Source organism: Scyliorhinus torazame, chromosome 5, assembly GCF_047496885.1.
Source record: "Scyliorhinus torazame isolate Kashiwa2021f chromosome 5, sScyTor2.1, whole genome shotgun sequence".
Taxonomy (NCBI): domain Eukaryota; kingdom Metazoa; phylum Chordata; class Chondrichthyes; order Carcharhiniformes; family Scyliorhinidae; genus Scyliorhinus; species Scyliorhinus torazame.
In genome coordinates this window covers 103,263,420-103,272,652 of record NC_092711.1, presented here as the reverse complement: position 1 = coordinate 103,272,652, position 9,233 = coordinate 103,263,420, and the positions used below count along the sequence as shown (strand labels likewise).

Below are 9,233 nucleotides of genomic sequence, written 5' to 3'. Positions count from 1 at the left end.
TGACAACTCAGGATTCGTACGGTCGGGTGGAAATCGTCCACTGGTCAGATCCCGCTCGGTGAGTGATGAGAGAGGGATGGAGCCGGTTGATGCGTCGGGCGACTTCATAAACACTCCGTGTAGGCCCCAAGCCCCGAATACGAAGCTCGGATACAACAGTTGAACCGGCGAACGCTGCTCGGGCTTTTCCTCGAGACAAGCCCGGGTGGCCGGGCGCATGCGGAGGGAGCGATAGCCCCGGCTTTGCTCCGCCTCCCATTCACACTGATTGGCTGGAGGACCAGCCGCTCTCGGTCAGTCCTCCAGCCCCGCCCCCTGAGCTGGAGCAAACCGTTCAGAATCCTACAGATCATAGATATCATAGAATTTACAGTGCAGAAGGAGGCCATTCGGCCCATCGAGTCTGCACCGGCTCTTGGAAAGAGCATCCTACCCAAGGTCAACACCTCCACCCTATCCCCATAACCCAGTAACCCCACCCAACACGAAGGGCAATTTTGGACACGAAGGACAATTTATCATGGCCAATCAACCTAACCTGCACATCTTTGGACTGTGGGAGGAAACCGGAGCACCCGGAGGAAACCCACGCAGACACGGGGAGGATGTGCAGACTCCGCACAGTGACCCAAGCCGGAATCGAACCTGGGACCCTGGAGCTGTGAAGCAATTGTGCTATCCACAATGCTACCGTGCTGTCCTAGATAGAAGTCTTGTTAAAGTCCAACAGGTTTTCACAGGTTAAAAGGTGTGAATTGTCTCAAGCCAGGACGGTTGGTAGGATTTCACAAGCCCAGGCCTGATGGTGGGGGTGAATGTAATGCGACATGAATCCAGGGTCCCGGTTGAGGCCGTACTCATGTGTGCGGAACTTGGCTATAAGTTTCTGCTCGGCGATTCTGCGTTGTTGCGCGTCCTGAAGGCTGCCTTGGAGAACGCTTACCCGAAGATCAGAGGCTGAAAGCCCTTGACTGCTGAAGTGTTCCCCTCTTTAACCTGGGGTTACCCCCGTCTCTGGATCTGTAAAGACTTAATTACCTGCAAATGCTCGCATTCAAAGTATCGTCTTGCATCTTTGACTTTGTCTATATATATGTTTCTAGAACATACCTCTTCATTCATCCGAGGAAGGAGCAGTGCTCCGAAAGCTAGTGATTTCAAACAACCTTGTTTGTCTTCAACCTGGTGTTGTAAGACTTCTTACCATGGTTTCATGGTCATCCGTACACAATCAATGAATTCAAATTTTACCTTCTGCCTCAGTGACAGTCAAGGCTGGGACATCATTAGGACAGTCAAAAACATTTTTTTGTAATTTTCTTTGAACATTTCTCTTCAGCGGATATTAAAATATTGAAAATGGGATAAAGGTTGATTGGCTGACAGTCAATCACTGTCCTGTAAGGTAATGAGTCCTTTTGCTTCCCAATTGGCCAAGGAAGGCAGTGTGTCACAAGGATGGATGTGTTGACCGATTAATGGCTGGAGGATGGGGGCAGGTCATGTGATCGAACCTCCAAAGTTGGCAAGGAGAGAATGTTGTGAATTTCTATCCTAATCTGACAGTGAGGTTTCTGTAAATTTAAGGATACTGGAAGTGGAGGTATAACAGATGGGAAACGCAAACCAAACGTCACATAGCGATCCAACAGAGTCACTCAATTCATTAGAAACTGAATTTCAGCAGTATCTGGGTGTGGAAGGTAAAGGTTTGTCTGTTCTGTCTGTGAGTGAAGATTTCAAGTCTCAATGTGACTTGAAAAGCCCCGAGATTCACAAACCCTGGTTAGGCCAAACCTGGAGAACTGTGTTCAGTTCTGGGCAACAAGCCTGAGGAAGGATTGAATGGCCTCAGAGGGAGTGAAGCACAGATTTACCTGAGTGATATCTGAACCCGCTGGGGTTAAATTACAAAACTAGATGACAGAAAAGAGTCAGAGACATTATGGCACAGAGAATAGCATTCGGTCCATTGAGTTCATGCTAGCTCTCTGGGGCAATCCAGTCAGTCCCATTCTCCTTCTAATTGTGCTCACCCCAGTCCAACGCCGGCATCTCCACATCATGATTGCCTTTTAAGGACGCAAGTTCCAAAGTCTTACAACCCTCAAGAGAATAAAAAATCCACATCTCCATCTGAAATGGGAGACCCTTATTTTGCAACAGTGACCCCCTCGTTCTAGATTCTCCCACAAGAGGAAACATCCTCTCCACAGCCACCCTGTCAAGACCCCTCAGGATCTTATATAGTTCAATCCAGGTTTTACCCAAAACTTTAAATCTGTGTCCCAGCTGCTTACACAGATTACACAGAACATACAGTGCAGAAGGAGGCCATTCGGCCCATCGAGTCTGCACCGACCCACATTAATCCCTCACTTCCACCTTATCCCCGCAACCCAATAACCCATCCCAACCCTTATGGACACTAAGGGCAATTTATCATGGCCAATCCACCTAACCTGCACGTCTTTGGACTGTGGGAGGAAACCGGAGCACCCGGAGGAAACCCACGCGGACACGGGGAGAACGTGCAAACTCCGCACAGACAGTGACCCAGCGGGGAATCGAACCTGGGACCCTGGCGCTGTGAACGCTTGTACGATCAGTGAATGGAAGCAGGGTGTCTTTGTCCATCTGATGGAAATCTGGCATAATTTTGTGTCCCTGAATCAAATCTCCCCTCAACCTTCTTTGCTGGAACAATTCTGGTAAATCTCTTCTGCACCTTCTCCAAGAACTTTCACATCCTTCCTTTTTGTAAAAGAATTTAGAGTACCCGATTAATCTTTTCCAATTGAGGGGCAATTTAGCGTGGCCAATCCACCTAGCCTGTACATCTTTGGGTTGTGGGTGCAAAACCCACGAAAACACGGGGAGAATGTGCAAACGCCACACGGACTGTGACCCAGAGTTGATTTGAAGCTGGGACCTCGGCGCCATGAGGCAGCAGGGCTAACATTCAGTGCCACTGTGCTGTCCTCTTTACATCCTTCCTGAAGCGTGGCGATCAGAGCTTCATAGAATTCCTACAGTGCAGAATCATAGACTTTACAGTGCAGAAGGAGGTAATTCAGCCCATCGGGTCTGCACTGGCCTTTGGAAAGAGCACGCTACTTAAGCTTATGCCCACGCCTCCAACCTGTCCCTGGAATCTAGTGATCCCAACTAACCTTTGGACACGAAGGGGCAATTTAGCATGGCCAATCCACCTAACCAGCACATCTTTGGACTGTGGGAGGAAACCAGAGGAAATCTGTGTAGACACAGGGAGAAATTGCAAACTCCAGACAGAGTCACCCGAGACTCGAATTGAACCCGGGACCCTGGAGCTGTGAGGCAGCAGTGCTAACCACTTTGCCACCAGAAGCATAATTTAGTATCAATATTTCAATTTATGAAGCTCAAGGTCGATTATGCTTTGCCAACTACTGTCTTAATATATCTTGTAGATATACAAAATCCCTCTTCACCTCTTTCTCTCTCCTCCCAAAGAGGTCAATTGGATTTTATAACAATCCAGCCGTTTTCATGGTCACTTTTTCCCAGTGCCGACAAGAATCATTCAGCAATTTCACGACCTACCTTTGTGTTTTTGTGGGTTCTCTCTCACCCCCTATTTTCTGTTTTTAAATCAGTTTCACAGAGTGTTCGAAGGGGAGGCTTCAAAATCCGGAAACTCAAACCAAGCATCACATCAGGATCTGACAGAGTCCTCAGTTTATCATATCCTGAATATCAGCGGATTTTAAATATGGAAGGAACAAGCATCGTTGACAGTAGTGAGAAACCGTACTTGATTTGTGTCTGTGGACGAGGATTTGCTCTATCATCAGGCCTCACAAGCCACAAATGCAGTCACACTGAGGAGAAACTGCGGAAATGTGCGGACTGTGGGAAAGGATTCCCTTCCCCATCCAAGCTGGAAATTCATCGACGTAGTCACACAGGGGAGAGACCATTCACCTGCTCCACGTGTGGGAAGGGATTCGCTGGCTCATCCGCGCTGCAAAATCACAAGCAAATTCACACTGGGGAGAGACCGTTCACCTGCTCCACGTGTGGGAAGCAATTCACTCAGTCATCCGCTCTGTGCACACACCAGCGAATTCACACTGGGGAGAGACCGTTCACCTGCTCCAAATGTGGGAAGGAATTCACTCGTTCATCCCACCTACTGAGACACCAGCGAGTTCACATTGGGGAGAGGCCATTGAGCTGCTCCGAGTGTGGGAAGGGATTCCGTGATTCATCCACCCTGCAGAAGCACCAGCAAGATCACACCAGGGAGAGACCATTCACCTGCTCAGAGTGTGGGAAGGGATTTACTATTTCATCCGACCTGCTAAGTCACCAGCGAATTCACACTGATGAGAGACTGTTTCAATGTCCAGACTGCGAGAAGTGCTTTAAAACCTCTGGGAATCTGACACGCCATCAACGTGTTCACACTGACGAGAGACCGTATCGGTGCTCTCACTGTGGGAATGGGTTCACACAATCATCTCAGCTCATTGTACATCAGCGAACTCACACTGGGGAGAGGCCATTCACCTGCTCCAAGTGTGGGAAGGGATTCACCACCTCATCCCACCTGCTGAGACACCAACGATGCCACAAGTAACGACTGCGATTGGGTTTTGCTGTTTCTCACATTCAGGACTGAACCATGTTCATTTGGGTCTCTTTCTGCTGATAACAAATTCCAGCCCATTTACAGGGGCTAATATTCTGGCTAAAAGTCAAATAAATTAGATTTGTGTTATATATACCGTGTGCTGAAATTTTTTAATATCTCTGACACAAGTTAGTTCCTTTGAAGTACTCTCGCTCTCCCCTGTCTCTTCCATCCTCACCTCCAACAAGAAGTGTGAGGAGCTTGTGGAGCTTCTTTGTGACTGAGATTGAGTAAATCTGATCAGCTGCCTCTGCTGCTTCCCTCCGTTCCGCGAGCCCACCGGACCAAACTGTCTCTAAATGTCATCCTTTCCCGAACAGGCGCCAAAATGTGGCAACGAGGCGCATTTCACAGTAACTTCATTGCAGTGTGAATGTAAGCCTCCATGTGACAATAAAGATTATTATTATTTACTTTCCTCATGACGTTAACTGGCTGGAGTTTAATCTTCAAGATATATGTTGGTTTTTGTGATGGCAGGGTCCCTTTTTAAATCATCATCTGTGATCTTATCCTTCGATTTAAGAATTCCCAAAGAAGCTGGTGAACAATAAAATTATGAATTTTTACTTCAGCCCTAAGTTTTTGTAATAAACTCTACAATTCAGTGCCTGAACGCTTCCTCTGATTAACATCTCCAGTTAGAAAATGCTGATTAATCCTCACTGACAATCCTTACTGACTGACAAATTCTTCACAGTGACACCTCCATTATGAAAGTAAATTATCAATTAAAATATAACAGGTCAATATTTTCCAAGAACACCGAAAAAATAATAATAATAACAATCTTTATTGTCATAAGTAGGCTTACATTAACACTGCAATGAAATTACAGTGAAAACCTCCTCGTCGCCACACTCTGGCACCTGTTCAGGTGAATGTTCAATTCACCCAACAAGCACGTCTTTCGGGGAGAACGTGCAGATTCTACAAAGGCAGTGACCCAAGTGGGAATTGAACCCGGGACCCTGGTGCTGTGATGCAACAGTGCTAACCACTTTGCTTCCGTGCCACCTGAATGATGCTGTTTGATGCGCATGTTGTCATGATAGTGACTGATTGGCAGCAAACTCTTGCCAGTCATTATGGTCAATGCACATAAGTGGGGAGTGAACAGGAGTCATGTAAATTCAAAGACAGAGAAGGCAGCACCCAGTTATTAGCCTTGACCAGAATATCAGCTTTTTCTGCATTGTTTCTCCAGAGTTATTAAAGCTCTCAATTGTCTCACAGGAAAGAAACACAGGTTGAGGTGCTGATGGAGATCCTGGTGCATCCTCAGCCACCAATATTAATTATATATAAAATCGAGGGCTTGAAATATGTGAAGGTAGTGGTATGATCAATAAGTTTGCAGATGGAAAATTGTTGGTGTAACTGGCGAGGAGAAAAGCCTTAAATTACAGCATGATACAGATGGACTGGTCATATGGGCAGTACAGTGGCAAATGGAATTTAACCATGAAAAGTGGTAGCTCTTGTCCAGAGTCAGTACAGACATGATGTGTCAAGTGACTTCCATCTGTGCTGGATCATTCCAGAAAACACTGAACATTAAGTATCACGAGCAAGAGGGAAGAAGATGGAAGAATTACTGATTCTGGAATTGTACCCAACAAGAGTTTGCATCTTGTGGGAAGGAGAGAGGAAGGACCCATTGTGGATAAAAACCTTTCAGTTCTGCATTATTCCACAAGAGATCAGCATGTAATCATTTTGAGAAATGGGAATACCCATTGACAATAATTTGTTTGATTATTTTTGCAATTGGTGACGAAGTTATTTTGTATTAACTATTTCAATGGTGCGGCTTTTTCCCAACATTCTTTGCGGCTGTGAATGTTCCCTATTCACTCCACAGGAGCGCAGTGCGCAGACGCAATGTTGGGCTGTATCTGGAGCAAGCGCAATGTCACTTTGCTCAGAGGTCTGCGAGTGCGAGTGCGGGGGCAGTGAGGTGTAGGGAGGAATAGAGTCTGGAGTCGGGTGGGGAGGGAGTGAAGGCTTCATAAACACCCCCTGCTGGTCACAAGGCCGGAATAAGACCCTGCAAACCCCGTGTTTGCAGCTGCGGAGCTTTTATCCGGTATCAGGCCCAGTTTCACGGCCGCCATCTTTGTTTAGTAGCGCGGCTGAAGGGCCATCTTGATGACGTAACAGGCGGTGCTTCAGGATCCCGGTGACCAGGAGAGAAAATCATTGTCTCGATGATTGACAGGCCCCTCCAGAAGGGGGAGGTGCTACTGCCATGTGTGGCAATCCGTAGAACAGAAGAAGAATAACATCAGAATTAGCAGCAGGAGTAGGCCATTCGGCCTATTGACACTGCTCTGCCATTCAATAAACGCTGATCCGAATGTGCCATTAATTACATTTTCCTGTCTGCCCCCAAAACTTTTGACTCCCCAGTAGATAAATAAAGACGAACTCAGCTTTGAGTATATTCAGTGACCCAGCGCCACTACTCTCTGGGAAAGAGAATTCCACAAACTCAGCTTTGACAAAGAGTCATCCAGACTCAAAACGTTCGCTCCCTTTTCTCTCCACAGATACTGTCAGACCTGCTGAGATTGTCCAGTATTTTCTGTTTTTGTTTCAGATTCCAGCATCCGCAGTAATTTGCTTTCATCCACAGACTGATGACCCTCTGAGGGAAGACATTTCTCCTTATCTCAGTGTCAAATTGGAGAACTCTTATCTTTAAACTGTCCCCCTTAGTTCTTCAATCCCCATGTGGGAAATATTCTTTCATCAAAACCCCTCGAATGTTTCAATAAGATCACCTCTCATTCTTCTAAACTCCACCGGGTACAGACCAATCAGGCTCGATCTTGCTCCATAAAACAAACTCTCCTATCCCAGAAATCAGACCAGTGAAACTTCACTGAACTGCCTCCAAAGCAAGTATAGCCCACATTACATAATCCTAGGACTGGCAACAAGGGAAGAGAATGTTTGGAACTTCTATCCTGGACTCGGAGTGATGGATTTTGGAAACTCCTTTTACCGGGGGTTAGGGGAGGATTTACACCCAGTAAACTCAAACCAAGATAAATGTTTGTCTGATCTTAATTTCTAACCTCGACTAGCATTTCTGACCATTGTAATTTCCTTTTACAGCTGCTTCCAAAGCTTCTGATATCTTTCCAGCCGAAGATTGCAGCAGGAGATTGTAAACTTGAAAACACCAAAATTGTGACAGAGGTGAGTATTATTATTAATTATAAATTTACAGTCCCCAATTATTTGTTTCCAATTAAGGGGCAATTTAGCATGGCCAATCCGAAGCTGGTACTCCCAGTTCAGACTTTGATGTTGTGAGGTTGTTGATGTGGTGGAGAGTGGCTGTTGCTGCTTTCTCTGTTGCTCAGTTTGCTGCCTGTTTTCAGTGCTAGTTGCTGCTAGAGGAAGGCGAGGGGAGACCAGGAAGGAGAGGAGAGAGTGGGAAAGAGAGGGGAGAGAGAGAGAAGGATGGAGAGAGGAGAGAAAGACAACAACAAGGAGGCAACTTCAAAAACAAGATGGGAGTAAAGCCCTTTGGACTGCTTGTTTGCTGGGCCCCTCCCCGGTTGAGGGCCTGGCCCAGTCCTCCCAACTGATAACATTTGCCTTCAGCAAGGACAAAACCCTCCTTATTCTATCCGGTGTGTTTGTTCTGGGGCAGGGGGATCGAGTGGGCTGTGTGTTTGCTGAGCCCCCTCCCGGACTGAAGACCCCACACACCAGCAGGGAAGAGGTGGAATCCATTGGGTGGTCTTTCCAGGGTGGGAGCACGGACTGTGTTTTTGCTGAGTCCTACTTGGGCCGAAGACCTCGCGGACCAGTGCTAACCACTGCCACCGTGCCATCCTTTGTCATGATGTTTCCATTCCTATTTTATCACACACCTCCCAGTGACACTCATTGTAACACAGAAACTTCAAAATATCAATGCTACCTTGCATCTTGCCCTCCTATTATTGTCTGATGATAACAGTAACAGAGTAACACACACCAGAATTGGAAATTAGATAGGTTGTTGTCTAATAATAATAGTGACAGAGTAACGTACACCAGAATTGGAATAACAGGCAGGTTATTGTCTAATCATGACAGAGTTACGGGGGTGGCTCAGTGGTTAGCACTGTTGCCTCAAGCACCAGGTACCTGGCTTTGATTCCGACCTTGGGTCACTGTCTGCGTGGACTTTGCACATTGGAAGAGGAGGGGCAGGACTGGAGGACCTACCGGGAGTGGCTGGTCCTCCAACCAATCGGAATGAATGAGGGGCGGTGCCCGCTGTGATTAAAGCACGCGCAGTGTGGGTAATGGCAAAGGAGAATGGCTGTGTCTTCAGATCCGAAAGTGGCGTTTAACAATATGGAGGAAGCGAGAGATCGCGGAGGTGGGCAGAAACGTTGTGTAAAGCTGTTGTAAGCTGCATCTTCGGAAAAGAGTTTCCGGGACCCCGTTTGTACCAAGCGGAGCTGCAGCTCCTTGTGTTTGGCTCGGGTTAACGGCCGCCATCTTTATTGGATGTGAATCAGGGCGCATGCGCATTTGTCATCTTTGT

General features: G+C 46.9%; 1 protein-coding gene across 2 annotated transcripts in view; it reads left to right on the top strand.

Annotated features, from left to right (window-relative positions):
• LOC140419270 (uncharacterized) overlaps positions 1-9,233 on the top strand; it is a 229,738-nt gene continuing 220,505 nt past the window's right edge. For both annotated transcript variants that reach the window (XR_011945663.1, XM_072503109.1), the window contains exons 1-2: positions 1-58; positions 7,802-7,885. The gene's annotated coding sequence lies outside the window, so the exon portion shown is untranslated. The remainder of the gene's footprint in view (positions 59-7,801; positions 7,886-9,233) is intronic.